General features: G+C 41.9%; 1 protein-coding gene across 1 annotated transcript in view; it reads right to left on the minus strand.

Moving 5' to 3' along the window:
* The window catches only part of gol (goliath), a 661624-nt gene that overhangs the window by 91805 nt on the left and 551490 nt on the right, over nucleotides 1-18329 (minus strand). The gene's annotated exons all lie outside the window — the stretch shown is intronic.

An 18329-nucleotide genomic window follows, 5' to 3' on the forward strand; every position in this document is an offset into this window, starting at 1 on the left:
TTTTTGGGTCATTATGCCGTGAATGAGACGTTTCACTCTTTCCTGGGAAAGTCATTCTCAAGACATATTGACAGAAATCCAACATCATTAGATACTGGTATATAATATAATCACGTCGAAATGTGTAAAAATCTATCTTTAACTACCTATTTATTAAATCATTTCATTAAAGCATTAGTGATAATACATCATGTGATTTTTTTTTCTTTGTTAGTTGCTTTACGTCGCACCGACACAGATAGGTCTTATGGCGACGATGGGGCAGGGAAGGGCTAGGAGTGAGAAGGAAGCGGCCGTGGCCTTAATTAAGGTACAGCCCCAGCATTTGCCTGGTGTGAAAATGGGAAACCACGGAAAACCACTTTCAGGGCTGTCGACAGTGGGGTTCGAACCTACTATCTCCCGAATACTGGATACTGTGATTATTTCGACACAGAGGAAAGGAAAGGATTGAATTATTCTTCTGTTGCTTTTTTTCACACCTTGCTGGTGTCGCGAGTACGAGTTTTGTCGCATATGTGAACGTGGCAGTTTTACGGTCGGACGCTCCTCCTATCGCCAAGCGTATATGTGGCTATGTACTTATTATTGTGTGTTTCTGTGGCGGTTGATAGTGTGGTATATTGTGTGCATATGGAGAGATGTGTATTGAGGCAAACACGTAACACCCAGTCCCTCAGCCGGAGGAATTATCGAGACGCGGCTAAAAATTCCTATGAAAGAACTGAAAAGCTAAAAATCATATGCTCGTACCCTGGCCCTAGCGATTTTAATGGTGGTTCTCATGACAGCTGTATCTTCCTCAGTTTGTCTACACTAACTACAGGAAGAACGGCACTTTATATAGTCTACTACTACAGGTATTACAAAAGCAAGGGCTTATAAGAATGATTTAAAACAGGGACTGATGATTTACACTGGTAGGGCTGGTTTGGGGCAAGTGCCCTGAGGTCTGAAATATCATTCTGCTGTAGTGTTAACGGTGAGTTTAAGCGTAAGTGGCCGTTTCTTAATTAATTAAGGTACAGTACCAATGTACCAAGAGCTCTACAAGTAACCTACTGTAAAAGAATAACGGATGTAGCAAGGAAGAGACGCCTAGCATTCTATGGGCACATCTATAGGATGCATCCGACCAGGTTGACCAACCGAATTCTCAGCTACTGGCAAAATAAGAAGACCAAGTCACCATGGTTGATGGAAGTGGATAAAGATCTACAGGAACTGGGAATAACAGAAGGAAACTTAAAGGATCGGACAACACGCAGGAAGATACTTAAATATAAGGAGTTCCAGGACAGACTACCAACAAAAAAGACTGGCGCCCTTTGGACAAAGGAGAGGAAGGAGCAACACAGCCTGAGGATGCGCAACTACTGGGCAAACATCAAAGCCCATTCCAAAATGTAATAGTTGAATGTCGTGGTCCTTAGCTGGCCTATACAAAATAATAATAATAATAATAATAATAATAATAATAATAATAATAATAATAATAATAATAATAATAACACATAACATGTACTTTGCAGCCAAGTTGCTGAGTCTATAGGGAGGTTAAGTATACTCTCTATTCATATTAATCGTCGTTTAGAGCTCATAAGTAATAAGACACCAAGTAATCGCACAACCCCGATGTTCACTATTTGGCATCGAAAAGCTTAAGGAAGAAATGAAATGGCGTATGGCTTTTAGTGCCGGGACTGTCCGAGGACAAGTTCGGCTCGCCAGATGCAGGTCTTTCGATTTGACACCCGTAGGCGACCTGCGCGTCGTGATGAGGATGAAATGATGATGAAGACGACACATATACCCAGCTCTCATGTCGGCGAAATTAACCAATTATGGTTAAAAATTCCCGACTCCGCCGGGAATCGAACCCGGGACTCCTGTGGCCTAAGGCCAGCACGCTAACCATTTAGTCACGGAGCCAGACCTTAAGAAAGAAACGGGAGGAGACAAAGAAAATTACCGGGAGAGTAGGCCGTGCGGTTAGGGGCGCGCAGCTGTGAGCTTGCATCCGGGAGATAGTGGATTCGAACTGCACTGTCGGCAGCCCTGAAGATGGTTTTCCATGGTTTCCTATTTTCACACCAGGCAAATGTTGTGGCTCGATCTTAATTACGGCCACGGCCGCTTTCTTCCCACTCCTAGCCCTTTCCTATCCCATCATCGCCATAAGACCCATCGGTTCGGTGCATCGTAAAGTAAGTTGAAAAAAATTCGACAGTTTAAATCATTTATAATGTGATGAGTGGTTCATTGGCCATACGCATTAAATAACATGTCTAAGGTGTCAACAGACACGAATGAATATTCTTTTCACGAACATGATTTTCTTCAACATAATTTTGTGACAGTTAACGAAGTTTTCTTTCTTTCACAGTCAATAAAATTTAGAGGTACGTGTTCCCCATCATTTCCAACGGAAAAGAGCGCTGAATACATCGCACTCAACAGCTAACAAGGCTCGAATTGAATGATTCAATTCCGGCATTCTAGTCCTGTCACAGGATATTAGGAATTCAAAATATTAATGAAGGCAAGGAATATAAATAAAACAGGTAGAGAAATAATGTAGTCAGGTACAGGGGGAATAATATGCAGTGGTTGGTATCGACTATATCGCTCATGGGCTGCAATAGTGGCACAACTCAAAAATTCAAGTTCTGAGATAAATGAGTACAAGTTTCCCTCCCTTAGTGGTGTATTGCAGGAATCATTCGGATACTCTATGGGATAAAGAGTGAGCGGTACTAAATGGCTCGATAAAAGTTCAATTAATAACAATATTACTTAAAAATTGCTCCTTCGTTCCTTTTGCCGAAGCGATGACCTAGATATTTGGAGATGTGTACTATTGCTGCATTATTTTTATAGATTATGTTGGACTATCTTGAGAGTTTGCACTTAATAATAATCAAACAAATTTACGGACAATGCTAGAGTCTACAATAACTCCGATTTCGTATTTTTTTGAGTTGCAGTCACGAGCGATGTACTGTAGGCTTTTCTTCTGGAACGGTATGGCCAATGTTGAATAGAAGTGCGCGAGCTGTCAAATGATAACATAATGTTTGTTCAAGTGATACACTGTTGACTAGCGGTCTGTAATCCCCAAGGTTTACTAAACCAGCTGTGTTGCGTGGCAGAACTGCTGCAGTTTTCAAATCCAGACCCGACAGCCAAGTTCCACGAGATTCCTAAATATGATACCAGAGTACGTAACTTCCAAGATCCGAGATTGAGGGTATTAATTTTCCTTTTGACTAAAAAAAAATTAAAAAATAAAAAATCGGAAGTTTCTAATAACAGGCATATCTGTGTCCTCTTCTGCTTCCAATCATCTTATTTTTTAGGCCTATGCCTAGAGCCCTGCACGGATGCGGATGTCCACGGATTTATCCGCGGTTATCCGCGAAGTTAGTGTCTTGGCGGATACAAACTGTATGGCAGTGCATATAATTTTGCTGATAATTTATATATAATGATGTTTCTTGTTTTTGCGTGTGGTTAAGCGACCCTTCACATTGGTATAAGATAATAGTGATATATAAAGAGCCTTGAAACCATAAAGCCGTAAATCTGACCTAAGCCTAACTGACTCCTGCCGGCAGTTAATGGAAGGAAGGAACAAAAGTCAATACCGGTACGTCGGTAGTTGTAAGAGAAAATCCTTCATAAACCTGCGACTGTAGGGGTTCTGGTGCAAAGTGTCAGGCCTATTATATTATGTTAACAGATCTATCCGTTTCAGTACCTTAGGTGTAATATACTGTAGTTAAATATTTAAATTATCCGCGGATAACCATTCGCGGATGCGTGTGCGGATGAAGGAAGTGAGGATGTGAACCGTATTCGGATATTATTTTTCAGTTTCTAGTATACAGTATCACAGCTCGACAGTTCCTACTTCTCTCATTTTTATTAACGTTAACACATTGAAGATTTTTCACGACACAAGGATAGGAAAGGGCTACAATTTGGAAGGTAGTGACTGTGGCTTTAGAAACAGGAGGTACAGAATGCAAGCTCACAGCTACGCGACCCGAACGGCCAGCTCTCTCGGTTTGCTGCTCTGAAGTGAGTGCAGAAGAAATAGACTAAGATGAGTTATCCACCACTTTTATGACTTTTTATCCTCTTGAATGTTCGTCGTGGGCTTTGCGTTGCTAAAACAACACTTTAATTCTCGAGAGAATACAATTTTACATCAGCTGGGTTAGATTGCAAACTTGATTTCTAGGAATTTACATGTATTTTGATCTTTCAGTTGTTTAACGTGAAATTCCACACCAAGAGTCCGGCTCCATGGCTAAATGGTTAGCGTGCTGGCCTGTGGTCACAGGGGTCCCGGGTTCGATTCCCGGTAGGGTCGGGAATTTTAACCATCAATGGTTAATTTCGCTGGCCCGGGGGCTGGGTGTATGTGTTGTCCTCATCATCATTTCATCCTCATCATGACGCGCAGGTCGCCTACGGGAGTCGAATCAAGAAAAGACCTGCACCTGGCGAGCCGAACATGTCTTCGAACAAGTCTCTCGACTTAGCTGGGAATCGATCCTAGGGCCCCGAGAAACGAAAGCTAAGACGCTGGCCACGCAACCATTGAGCCGGACATTAGTAAAGATTATGATAAACGAGTATTTTCTCCGGTCACTGGTAATACATGATTGTGAAAGAAGACAGCAAAGTCAGACTGAGAGTAGCTCAGCCGGTAAAAGCCCAAGTTGGCGGTTGGCGTCCGAGAAACCTCATGTTTCGTAAAGATTTGGCTCCTCCTCATTACAGAAAAGTCTTGGTCGGTCGAGGTTCGCTTCTGAAGGAGCAGAGCAAAGTATTTCACTGGTATGAACCTGCAATATATAATTTCTGAGTCGTGAAAGCAATCAAAATTTAGACTCTTTATTATGTGAAATTGTTGTATCAAATGAAGATATTAATTACGGTATCATTTACTGTACATGAATAGTGAAAAAATGTTGACAGATTCTGTTACCTAGGTACAATCACTACAGAGGATAACAGATAATAGGAGAATAGCAAGGCTAAACATGCATTTCAAGAGAAATAACAACTACTCATTAACCAGTCACTGAACATCGAAATACGAAAGCAATTTCTTAAGTAATCTGGTGTATGCTTCTATACGACTGCGAGAGCTAGACGTTAAAGAAAGGCCACAAACATCTGTAGGCAATGGAGATATGGATTTGGAGAAAATTACGGAAAGCTAACGAAAATATCACTAACGTAGTCATCTAATGAATGCAATGCTGAGACAGAATACTTAACTTTTCTTTGTTATTTGCTAAGGTACAATGTGTTTATCACAAACATAATTGAAGACAGAGTCTTGGTGGAATAACTAAAAGGAGACTAAGATAAATAATGGTGGACGAAATAACACGTACCAGGTTGCTAGAACTATCAAGAACTTAAGCAAAACGCAGAAAGAAAGAAATATGGCTGTATCGACAAGACATGACCTTTAGAAGATGGTGAATGATGCCATTAATTTAACAGCGTTCAATTTTGCAACATCTTGTCTGGTGCTACTACGCAGAATACATGGCACTGACTGACCGTGCCTCGAGCATACGAGTCATCCCAACTACCCTGCATGACCGGTGTGTTTTTTAAAGTATGATTTGCTATGAAATATGGAATATAAGAGGCTCATCTGAAGATTCTAGATAACATTATTAGGGGACACAAACTAAGAATAGCACCAGGAATGTGCCGTTTACTTCATGCTTCGTCCGGGATGAAGCCAAGGTGACATGGTGGCTTAACGTTTAAGGGAAGTTGTTTCCGGTGACATTACGGGTGAGCAAAAGCGCAAGCAGGAAGAACCTCGACAAGCAATGCTGCCGTTGAATCCTCAACGAAGATCAGAAGGTCAGAGAGCTCTGTGAATAGACAAATAGCTTCTCCGTGCACCTGACACCATTTTCGAATCTCCTCCGCTGACATACAGCATTCTTATATCGTACCTAGGATTAGACACTATCCAATTTAGCGGTATGCTACAAGAGCTCTATACAACCATGTTTCTTTCTTTTTGCTTCAGTTCTTGATTATTCTCGCACCCTGTTATGTGTGTTCTTTCGTTCACCATCATTTTTCTTGAACTCCTCCTGATTTTCTTCTCCAAAATCTTGCTTTCAGGTATATTTGTGATAAATACATTGTGCCTTACTTCCAAATCAGAATAATTTCGCATGACCGTATGGATGGACTAGCTCAGATGGAAATTAATAAATTTATGAAATACAACGAAGAAACAAAGAGCCTCTGTTGCTCAGGCCACAGCGCGCCGGTCTCTCACCGCTGTATTCCGTGGTTCAAATCCTGGTCAATCCATGTGAGATTTGTGCTGGACAAAGCGAAGGCGAGACAGATTTTTCTCCGGATACTCCGGTTTTTCCTGTTAGCTTTCATTCCAGCAGCACTCTCCAACCGGTACAATTCCTATCCTCACTGCTAGATGGGGCTTCATTAATTCCATTCCTGATCCGGTCGAACGACTGGAAAAAGGCTATGGATTTTCATTTTCACATACACAGATGAAGCTTTAAAAGCACCGAACTCTCCCCACGACGCTTGTCCACCTTCATTAGCATGGTGCTAAGGATTACGAAGTAGCCTAAGCTGTTGTGGTATGTCGGTACCGAACCACTTAACGTTACGAAGTATAACACAGCTATAGTTCAATCCGCGTTAAGAAAACAGTACTGCTCTTATAGACCTTCAAGGAGTGAACAAACCCCCTCTAAGACACCCATAATTTCTCGTGATTAAGAGATATTATACTGTAATTTTTAATGTATTATGAAAGACAGATAAAAAGAATGAGGTATTTTTGCCCTTCAGTTATTAAATTGACTACATAATATTTTCTTTTCCATAAACGTATTCGTAGGGCGGATGCACAATGGCAGGAACAGCCATCGCTTCGTTGCCTGCCTTGATTTTCCTTCTGTGTTGCTCTGCTATAAGCATCGTGTAGTCTTCCACTCTGTGAACCGCCGGCAGCTCACTTCTGTAGTAAAGTCATCTGCAGTATTCATTTGTTACGTGTGTTTTTTGGCTTTAAATCAGTGCGTACTGTCTTGTGTTGAGTGAGAGTTGGTTGTATATTGCATAGTATTTGTATGTGTTCTATTTTCGTACTGTACAAAGGTTGTTTCTGAAGATTTTGGTGTTGTGGTGTGCAACGATACGTCATGGCATAACTTGCACTGATAAAAAAAAATGCAGTGTGTGCTTGGTTTTGTTATTTTGCTGTTCTTCCTTAAGCGCATTTTAATTTTAGCACTTTTTAACGACGGCATTTAATTTTTACTGTTGTTTTTGTGAGCGATACGACACCACGGTAGTACCCCGCGTTGCATGGAAAAATTCATTAAATGCAATTATTTTTCTATTTTCTTCCCCAATTTGCCTTACACTTCAATGCTGAAGTTTTTTTATGTGCCTTAGTTTACCTCTGATTTCGTACAAACAAAAAATAGTCCCTTTTAGTGCATAAGAATAATTTGCAGTTTAGTTTCTTCCGCTTTTTATCTTGAACTTAAATACAGAATTTCACAAATTTTCCCATGATGGTGTTGAGCAGAGCCGTTCGATATGGCAACCCTGTTGTAATGAGAGCAATACTGTTTTCTTTACGTGAAATGAACTATAAGCTACTATGGCATGCGGCTATTAAAACAATACACTATGGCTAAAATGTAGAGAAATCTTGTTCTTGTATAAGGAGACGACTTAAGTTCAGGTTTCTAGTATATACAGGAACTAGTTTTAGGTGGCGATAATTGAGTAGGCAAAAGCGTTAAACATTGTGTTCTGCATAACTTCGAGTTACAGACGAATATTTCATTTCATACCATGACTAAATTGCCTTATTTCAGTACTCGTTACTTAATACTTAAATTCGAAACGCTTCCGATAAGCCTTTTGACGTTTGACATTCGTGATTTTGGACTTCCTGGAATTCTAACAAGCCACTCTGAAGCCATTTATTGTCCATATATATCACCAAATTTGTGAAATAAAATAAATAAATAAATAAATAAATAAATAAATAAATAAATAAATAAATAAATAAATAAATAAATAAATAAATAAATAAATAAATAAATAAATAAATAAATAAATAAATAAATATTTCTTCGCACTACAGTTTTCTCAGGTGTTCTCTATTTGATTTAATTTTGTCGTTTGCTTGTAGAACTCGCGGAGCTGAATAAAAAGACAGCTCCCATGACGTGCTACTACGCGGGATTCCAGAGCTACACTAGTTGTTAGCCACGTGAAACGGCGATTTTAGTTCCTCAAGATGGCGGTACTATTTTCCGGACCACCTTTTGAGCAGACTAAAGTGGAAGTGAGTGTACAGACCAGGGGATGGCGCGGGCGACAGGGGCAGCGCCTACGGTGTTGTCACACGGTAGGTGAGGGGGCAAGAGGTGTGCGCTACTCAGGACGAGTTTTGGCAATGGTGCAGTCAATGCGGAGCTGCCATACTTACTCACTCAGCGGATGTCCTGAACACGTGTGCTTCGCTTTTACAAAAACAGTGCATGTGCGTATTGTGTGCTAATTCATAATTCTTGTAGTCTCTTGTACGTTTGTAGGTTTCTTCTTACTCGTTATTGGATATTATTGTGCGATGGATCCGAACAAAAATTCACCAGACTGTTATCAGTTGAAGAAGAAACGCAAGATTTTTACTTCCGGCGAGAGAAATATGATTCTGTCTGTTTATAAGCATTTCCGAGCGAATGGTATTGACGGCGGGATTAGTTTTTTTTTTTTTTTTTTTTTTTTGCTAGGGGCTTTACGTCGCACCGACACAGATAGGTCTTATGGCGACGATAGGATAGGAAAGGCCTAGGAGTTGGAAGGAAGCGGCCGTGGCCTTAATTAAGGTACAGCCCCAGCATTTGCCTGGTGTGAAAATGGGAAACCACGGAAAACCATTTTCAGGGCTGCCGATAGTGGGATTCGAACCTACTATCTCCCGGATGCAAGCTCACAGCCTCGCGCCTCTACACGCACGGCCAACTCGCCCGGTCGGGATTAGTTTACCTCGTGTGCTGACCCCGGTTCTGATTCTGACTTGGGTGTGCAGCCACTCGATAGTGACACAGATTAATTACTGCGGCACAAGGTAAGCTAACGCTGAAACCTCCTGCATGATAATAATAATAATAATAATAATATGTAATAATATTTTTATAAAAATATATTTGTAATAACTAATTTATTGAAATTGTACTGGACAAAGCGGAGGTGGGACAGGCTTTTGCCTGGATCCCCAACTTCATCAGTCAGTTCCAAGTTAATTCCAGTACGAGTAGGCCCATATATAATCCTCACTTCTCTCCCTTTTTCATAAATCGCTCGTGAGTAGCAACTCATTTCAATCAGAAGTCAGGCCATATATTTAGATAATAATAGTGAATAATAAATAATAAAATATTGTATATATATATATATATATATATATATATATATATATATATATATATATATATATATACACGCTATATATTGATAATGATAATAATAATAATAATATGTCATAATACTTTTATAGTCCGCCTCTGTGGTGTAGTGGTTAGCGTGATTAGCTGCCACCCCCGGAGGTCCGGGTTCGATTCCCGGGTCTGCCACGAAATAAAAATGGTACGAGGGCTGTAACGGGGTCCACCCAGCCTCGGGAGGTCAACTGAGTAGAGGTGGGTTCGATTCCCACCTCAGCCATCCTCGAAGTGGTTTTCCGTGGTTTTCCACTTCTCCTCCAGGCAAATGCCTGGATGGTACCTCACTTAAGACCACGGCCGCTTCCTTCCCTCTTCCTTGTCTGTCCCATCCAATCTTCCCATATCTCCACAAGGCCCCTGTTCAGCATAGCAGGAGAGGCCGCCTGGGCGAGGTACTGGTCATTCTCCCCAGTTGTATCCCCGACCCAAAGTCTGAAACTCCAGAACACTGTCCTTGAGGCGGTAGAGGTGAGATCCCTCGCTGGGTCCAAGGGAAAAGCCAACCCTGGAGGGTAAACAGTTAAGAAGAAGAAAAAGAATATTTTTATAAAAATATATTTGTAATAGCTAATTTATTGAAATTGTACTGTGAAATTGTAGTTAGTACATTAAAACTGTGAAAGCCTCCGTGGCTCAGGTGGCAGCGCATCGGCCTCTCAACGCTGGGTTCCGTGGTTCAAATCCCGGTCACTCCATTTGAGATTTGTGCTGGACAAAACGGAGGCGGGACAAGTTTTTCTCCGGGTACTCCGGTTTTCCCTGTCATCTTTCATTCCAGCATCACTCTCCAGTATCATTTAATTTCATCTGTCAGTCATTAATCATTGTCCCAGAGGAGTGAAACAGGCTTCGGCAGCCGGCTCAATTCCTGTCCTCGCCGCAAGATGGGGCTTCATTTATTCCATCCCTGACCCGGCCATTGACTGGAAAACAGATTGTAGGCTTTCACATTTAAAATCTAATTCAGTAAATTAATTGTTTAAAGTTGTAAGCCGTTAAAAAACTGTATGGGATTCTAACACGCATACGTTAATGTATTAATTATTTTAAATTCATTCGAGGTTCAATCCGTGAGCTGTGCTGTATTATAGTGGTGGAGTACAACTTTGAATCGCGCGCCGGATCATTTGGCAACCACGGCGAGTGTGACGAGACAATGACGTCACTTCCGCTTTAGTCTGCTCAAAAGGTGGTCCGGAGAATAGTGCATCAACCGAGGACGTCACAATTGTTGCTGAGCCATTGGCTCTTTCTCTTTACAATGAGGTATTGAACACTATCGCCGCACATGTTGTACACAAATTATTTCTATTTTAAAACTTTCATGTTCTTGTAATACTCACCGGCACTAGCGCTGTTCCGAAAGTACAGATGTATTCCACATCAAAAATATTGTTCTTAATATCACCAATTCTCAATCACACACAAGTTTACACAACGTAAATAATATGATACATATATACACATGATTTAAAGTGATTTGATAGAATCTGAGAAATGTCCTTGATTAAAAAAAGAAAGAAGTCCTTTTAAAGATTTCAACGTCTTTGAAAGTAAGAGTGTCTATTTGTGAAGACTCATTCGTCTACGTACTACTTGATACAGAAGGAAGCTTTTCCTCCCCAGTTAACTTCATAGCTCAGCCACCCCTGTTATTTCTCCAGATATTATTTTATCCCTGTTACTGTTATTTATTACTGATTTGGGAAAAATGAAAAGAAAAAAGAAAAATCTCTTTAAGAAATACATTCAAAATTCACATTTTCTCTTGTGGCCATTATTTGTCCAGGACTTTCGGCTCTGCCGCTTCTCCTCTCTTTCCCTTGTTGGGTAATAATAATAATAATAATAATAATAATAATAATAATAATAATAATAATAATAATAATAATAATAATGTTTTTACGTTCCCACTAACGACTTTTTTTTGCGGTTTTCGGAGACGTCGAGGTGCCGAAATGTCGTCTCGCTGGAATTATTTTACGTGCCAGTAAATCTACCGACACGAGACTGACGTATGTGAGCACGTTCAAATACCAGCGGCCTGAGCCAGGATCGAACCTGCCATGTTGGTGCCACTGAGCCCGGCTAACAGGTAACAAAAAGCAGACAAGCTCTTGGATAAGCAACAACGTTATCGCCACACTTGGTCACTGGGCCAAGGGCAAGGCGGTGTTGCGTGACCTTCATGCGTAGGGAGATTACTTTTGTTTTCATAACTTACTGTTCTCCTTCATATTGAGCCGGAAGCAATTCACGTCTTCAGTGATACGTTGAGAGTAGCCAGAACAGATGGAGGCTTTTATCTCGAGAACGTTCTTCAATTTCTTTCTCTACACGATAGATACATACTGTCGCAAAAGCATGGCAGCCCTTCTCCTAAAAATATCCGATTGTCTTTGATAATATATGAAACTTCATGTTGAGCTATGTATCTGCCAGGCAGAGTAGCTCAGACAGTAGAGCGCTGGTCTTATGAGTTCCAGTTGGTGGGTACAATCTCGGCTCAGTCCGATGGTATTTAAAGTGCTCATATAAGCCAGCCTCGGGCCGATACATTAAGTGACATGTAAAATACTGTTATTTATTATTTAGCGTATGATGAATAGAATATTACAATATATATACAACTACCATCTCAAAGTTCATAACTAATGTTCCATGTTAACAGTTGAGAGCCAGAAGAGAGCTTTGCTTGAGACAGTGTAAGTCCTTTATATAGCCTTTAAAAGCACGCAAAGGACACTCAAGTGCAATGTGATCCACTGTCTGCTCCTCTTCTCCGCAGTCACATTGTGGTGATGTCTTCCATCCCCATTTGAAGAGGGTTGCTCCACATCTAAGTTGGCCGGTCCTAATTCGTCTTTTTTTCTTTTTGTTATTTACTTTACGTCGCACCGACACAGATAGGTCTTATGGCGACTATGTGGCAGGAAGAGGATAGGAGTGGGAAGGAAGCGGCCGTGGCCTTAATTAAGGTACAGCCCCAGCATTTGCCTGGTGTGAAAATGAGAAACCACGGAAAACCATCTTCAGGGCTGCCGACAGTGGGGTTCGAAATCACGATCTCCCGAATACTGGATACTGGCCGCACTTAAGCGACTGCAGCTATCAAGCTCGGTTCTAATTCGGTTTAGCGTTGTCCACTGCCGTCTGCCGCCGGGTGGCCATGACCGTTAAGGCACAAGTCTATACATGTTCTGACGCTATGGTTAGCCTGTTTGAGACCCTTTGGCCGAAAACATTTTTACCATCAAAATGATGGCCGACAGGTTAGGAGAGGGTAGGTATACAATTTCTAATCACTATATTTTGTGCCAAAAGCCTGGATTATCGGGCGAGTTGGCCGTGCGGTTAGGAGCGCGCAGCTGTGAGCTTCCATCCGGGGGATAGTGAATTCGAACCCCACTGTCCGCAGCCCTGATAGTGGTTTTCCGTGGTGTCCCATTTTCACATCAGGTAAATGCTACGTTGATTCATCTCACTTCATATCCGCCCCCATAGAGAAACGAGAGAAGGGGTGGACGTACATTTACCTTAATTAAGGCCACGGCCGCTTCCTTCGCATTCCTAGGCCTTTCCTAGCCAATCGTTGCCATAAGATCTATCTGTGTCGGTGCGACGTAAAGCAAATTGTAAAACAGCCTAGATTCAGTTTCAAACCTCTCCGCAGTGGTCATACTGAGGAAGGTTATATGACGCTGTTGATGGTGACTCGTCTGTCGGATGGTGACGTTAAGCCTTGATCAGACCCCTTGCAGATGTTCCACAGGAGTAGACTATGTGCCGGCACCGGGTTTCATCCTCCCCCTTCCTAAAGTCATATATCTTTCTTTTTTTTTTTTTGCTTTACGTCGCACTGACACAGATAGATTTTATGGCGACGATGGGACAGGAAAGGCCTACGAATTGGAAGGAAGCGGCCGTGGCCTTAATTAAGCTCGAACCTACTATCTCCCGATTACTGGATACTGTCCGCACTTAAGCGACTGCAGCTATCGAGCTCGGTAAGTCATATATCAGGTCATTCATTTCATCTCTGATGAGGTTGACGTCATGACGGGCATCCGGTCGTAAAAGCTCGCTATGATGATTCATCCCACTTCATATCCACCCCCATAGAGAAACGGGAGAAGGGGTGGACGTACATAGAGTAAAACAATTCCTGGGAGGCATTCCGACACCCGGCATCTCAAAGAATATAAAAGTAGTTACTACGACGTAAACGCAGTAATATTATTAATTAATTAATTTATTTATTACCCTTTGCATGTCCAGCACATTTGCTGAATGGTCATCGTTGAGGTCTTCGGTTCAGAGGGCCCCGTGTTCGATTCCCGGCCGGCTCGGGACTTTAATCTCATGTGTTTAATTCTTCTTACTCGAGGACTGGGTATTTGTGTATGTTCCAACACGCTCGTCTTCACGTTGACAAAACACACACCACTATACCCGCCATCATAATGACACGAAATAGTGAATACATCCTACCACATAGAGTTGGCGTCACGAAGGGCATCCGGCCGTAAAGCAGGGCCAAGTCCACATATGTTACACCATTCGCCCCTACGAGCCTACCAAGTTGTCGGGAAAGCGGAATAATAATAATAATAATAATAATAATAATAATAATAATAATAATAATAATAATAATAATAAATCATCATCATCATCCTCCTCCTCCTCCTCCTCCTCCTTTGCCGGGCTGAGGTGCTGGTCTTCCGACCCCAACTTGGCAGGTTCGATCCTGGCTCAGTCCGGTGTTATTTGAAGGTGCTGAAATACATCAGCCTCGTGTCCGTAGATTTACTGGCACGTAAAAGAACTCTGCGGGACTAAATTCCGGCACCTCGGCGTCTTCGAAAACCGTAATAATTGATAGTGGGACGTAACGCAAAGATTATTATTATTATTATTATTATTATTATTATTATTATTATTATTATTATTATTATTCCTTTGTATTTGTTGCTTTAAAAATATTTCGTTATTCAAGAGAAGAATCAAGTTTGATCCTACCTTCTTTAATTCCAGTATTACCCTAGTTGTCGCGAAAATACAGAGGAGGAAAATGCAAAGAGTGTCTTTTGGACGTTCTTAAATCCTACTGACGTGACAACATACATTCGAAGCTTTGTGTAACGAAATCACGTGATCACAATCTGCCGTATAGCTCCGGAACTAAAGACTGATCCGAATAGTTGAGGTACAGTTTGATTGAAAATCCGGGATTATCAGAGAAAATACGACACTGAGTGGACATCAGTTAAATATGCAGGGCGGAGAAGTCTTAGAAAAAGCGACTCTTTTGAGGTGTTACATAAAACGGCGCGCGGTTATAACCAAGACGTACGAAGGTGGTTCAGATGTCTAAAAACTCCTTACATTCACAGAACGATATAATCTGAATCCCAAAATAACAACACGGTTAAGTTGGATGTTGTTGTTGTTGTTGTTGTTGTTGTTGAAAAACGACCACTGACCGTCTGAATAGCAATTCCATCCCCTCGTGTAGGGTACCATTGGAAATATTTCTGTGGGCCCGAGATTATTTTACGATGGCTGGTCTACTCCCCTTAGAATCAAAGTGGAGAGTCAAAAACGCGAGAATTTCTTAATTTGCTCCTAACAAACTTCTGAATGTAAATACAAAATCATAAGGTACGTTTCATTAAATAGCGACGACGGGATAGGAAAGGCCTAGGAGTGGGAGGGAAGCGGCCGTAGCCTTAATTTAGGTACAGCACCAGCATTTGCCTGGTATGAAAATGGGATACCAACGAAACCATATTGTATACTAGATCTGTGGATAGGAACGTACACTACTTATTACACCGAATTCCATGTATTCTTACTTAAAACATCGAGCGAATTGGTTACGAAGTATGAGGTGGGTACCTATAAGCTTGCATTCGGGAGTGGGTTCGAACCCTAACATCGACAGTACCAAGCATCCTACATTTTCGCACCAAGCTTTATCACAGTGAAAGCCATGTTCTATCCCGGAAGACTTTTACTGTGTTCGTGCGATGTTAAACAACTAGGATGTTTACGAACAGTGGGAGGTACGTCTAAGTAAAGGATTACAGTATCGCTGATGGATGGAAGAATGTTGTGTGGCCTTGGTTAGAACGATAGTACACCAGCGGGGGGACAATGCACATGTAACTATAAACACAATGCAAGACATGCAGTGAAACCTCTTTAAGGGGACTACTTGATAAATCGGTCTTTTAGAGAGGTGGCCTTCGAAAATGTAATGCCAAACTATCAATTACTAACAATACATCCCGAAACTCCATTACACGAATTTTCAATATCTCGAAGAAACTCCTATTTCCTGGCCATTGGTCCTATTCTTCACCTATATTTATGTCTCTATTACCCGAAATTCCAGTATGCGAATTGTTCGACTTCTTAATCTATTTACCCTCCAGGGTTGGTTTTTCCCTCAGACTCAGCGAGGGATCCCACCTCTACCACCTAAAGGGCAGTTTCCTGGAGCGTGAGACATTGGGTCGGGGGATACAACTGGGGAGAATTACCAGTACCTCGCCCAGGCAGCCTCACCTGCTATGCTGAACAGGGGCCTTGTCGGGGATGGAAGGATTGGAAGGGATAGACAAGGAAGAGGGAAGGAAGCGGCCGTGGCCTTAAATTAGGTACCATCCCGGCATTTGCCTGGAGGAGAAGTGGGAAACCACGGAAAACCATTTCCAGGATGGCTGAGGTGGGAATCGAACCTACCTCTACTCAGTTGACCTCCCGAGGCTGAGTGGACACCGTTCCAGCCCTCGTACCACTTTTCAAATTTCGTGGCAGAGCCGGGAATCGAACCCAGGCTTCCGGGGGTGGCAGCTAATCACACTAACCACTACACTACAGAGGCAGACATTTTCGATTTCTCGAAGCAAATATTTCCAACCTAGAAGAAGAAAATATTCTGTAATTCGAATTGTGTTCGACATTGACTGTGCAATGTAGCATTTATTGCACAGTACATCTTTTCGAACGACCTCGGCCTCGGTATGATTACATTGTGACTTACATGTTCGCCCCGGGTGTGCTAACCATAGACAGTTGGAGCGCAGCAGACCAGGCGTTACTGCACTTCGACTGTAAATGATAGTGTTTTCCCAACAATAACAGCTGTTGAAAACTATGTGAAAGAAAGCAAGCTTGAGAGTAAAAAACAGAAGACCGGGCGAGTTGGCCGTGCGCGTAGAGGCGCGCGGCTGTGAGCTTGCATCCGGGAGATAGTAGGTTCGAATCCCACTATCGGCAGCCCTGAAAATGGTTTTCCGTGGTTTCCCATTTTCACACCAGGCAAATGCTGGGGCTGTACCTTAATTAAGGCCACGGCCGCTTCCTTCCAACTCCTAGGCCTTTCCCATCCCATCGTCGCCATAAGACCTATCTGTGTCGGTGCGACGTAAAGCCCCTAGCAAAAAAACAGAAGGTGTTAACGGCGGGTTCGTGTTCCTCTAGTGTATGTATTCCGTTTTCGACGAGTTGCTAAAATACGTGTTGTACTGTAATTAAAATGATAAAGTACTTCGAGTTTGTTTTTATATAGTTAAGTAACAGTAGATACATGATTTGATTATGTGCTATACATGCTCAAAAAGGGAAATTCTCCATACCTCGAAATTTCGGTAATTCGAAATAAAATTTATCTCACTAGGTGATTCGAGATATCGAGGTTCTGCTGTAACATCATCATCATCATCATCATCATCATCATCATCATCATCATTATACATAGCAATATTCCGCAAACTGCTAGAGCTAGACAATATTGTGTCGGAGATGAAACCCACTTACCCACCCGTTACTTGCAGGGGAATTAACTACGCCTCCATCAGAAGCAAATTGGAGGGCTTTTTCCTGAAACAATGGTCCAGTTACAGATAACCACATAGCACAGGATCGAATGAATTACTCGTAGAGCACATTGTTCATTTTTTCGTATGGCTGCCACCATCTTTTCTCAATGTATTCCCATTCTCTTAAGAAATTGTTATAATTTGCAACGCAGTTTTTGTATTTAGCTTTTCCCGCGCACTAATTCGTTTACTATAACACATCGAAATCTTTCTTTATCAGTCTGCTTTAAAACACAAATTCCTTCTTCCAGTGAAAGAACATTCATTTTCTCTTACGCACACTCGCCATAACGATACACTCGCCGCTCTCTAGTAACAATGATAATCAGACATTCCAATGTAGGGGTGTGCAGGGATGTACAATACCCCACCGTATTTTTTTCTTCAGTTTCCTGGTAGTCTGAAAGGGGATGTATTGTTGATTTATGAGCACAATTTACCACTGTTGGTGTCCGACTCGTTGGCTGAATGGTCAGCGTACTGGCCTTCGGTTCGGGGATTTTCACCTTCATTGGTTAATTCCAGTGGCCCGGGGGCTGGGTGTTTGTGCTGTCCCCAACATCCCTGCAACTTACACAACACACATAACACTATCCTCCACCACAATAACACGCAGTTACCTACACATGGCAGATGCCGCCCACCCTCATCGGAGGGTCTGCCTTGCAAGGGCTGCATTCGGCTAGAAATAGCCACACGAAATCATTATTATTGATGATGATGATGCTTGTTGTTTAAAGGGGCCTAACATCGAAGGTCATCGGCCCCAATTATTATTATTACCACTGTTGGTCGGGGAAAGCGGTGGTCATCTTAAAGAGGGGAGAAATACATTTGTATTATCAGAATATCGCATCATATGCCGGATAAAAGTGGTCGGGAATAGGGG

This window comes from Anabrus simplex, chromosome 3 (genome assembly GCF_040414725.1).
Source record: "Anabrus simplex isolate iqAnaSimp1 chromosome 3, ASM4041472v1, whole genome shotgun sequence".
NCBI classification, from domain to species: Eukaryota; Metazoa; Arthropoda; class Insecta; order Orthoptera; family Tettigoniidae; genus Anabrus; species Anabrus simplex.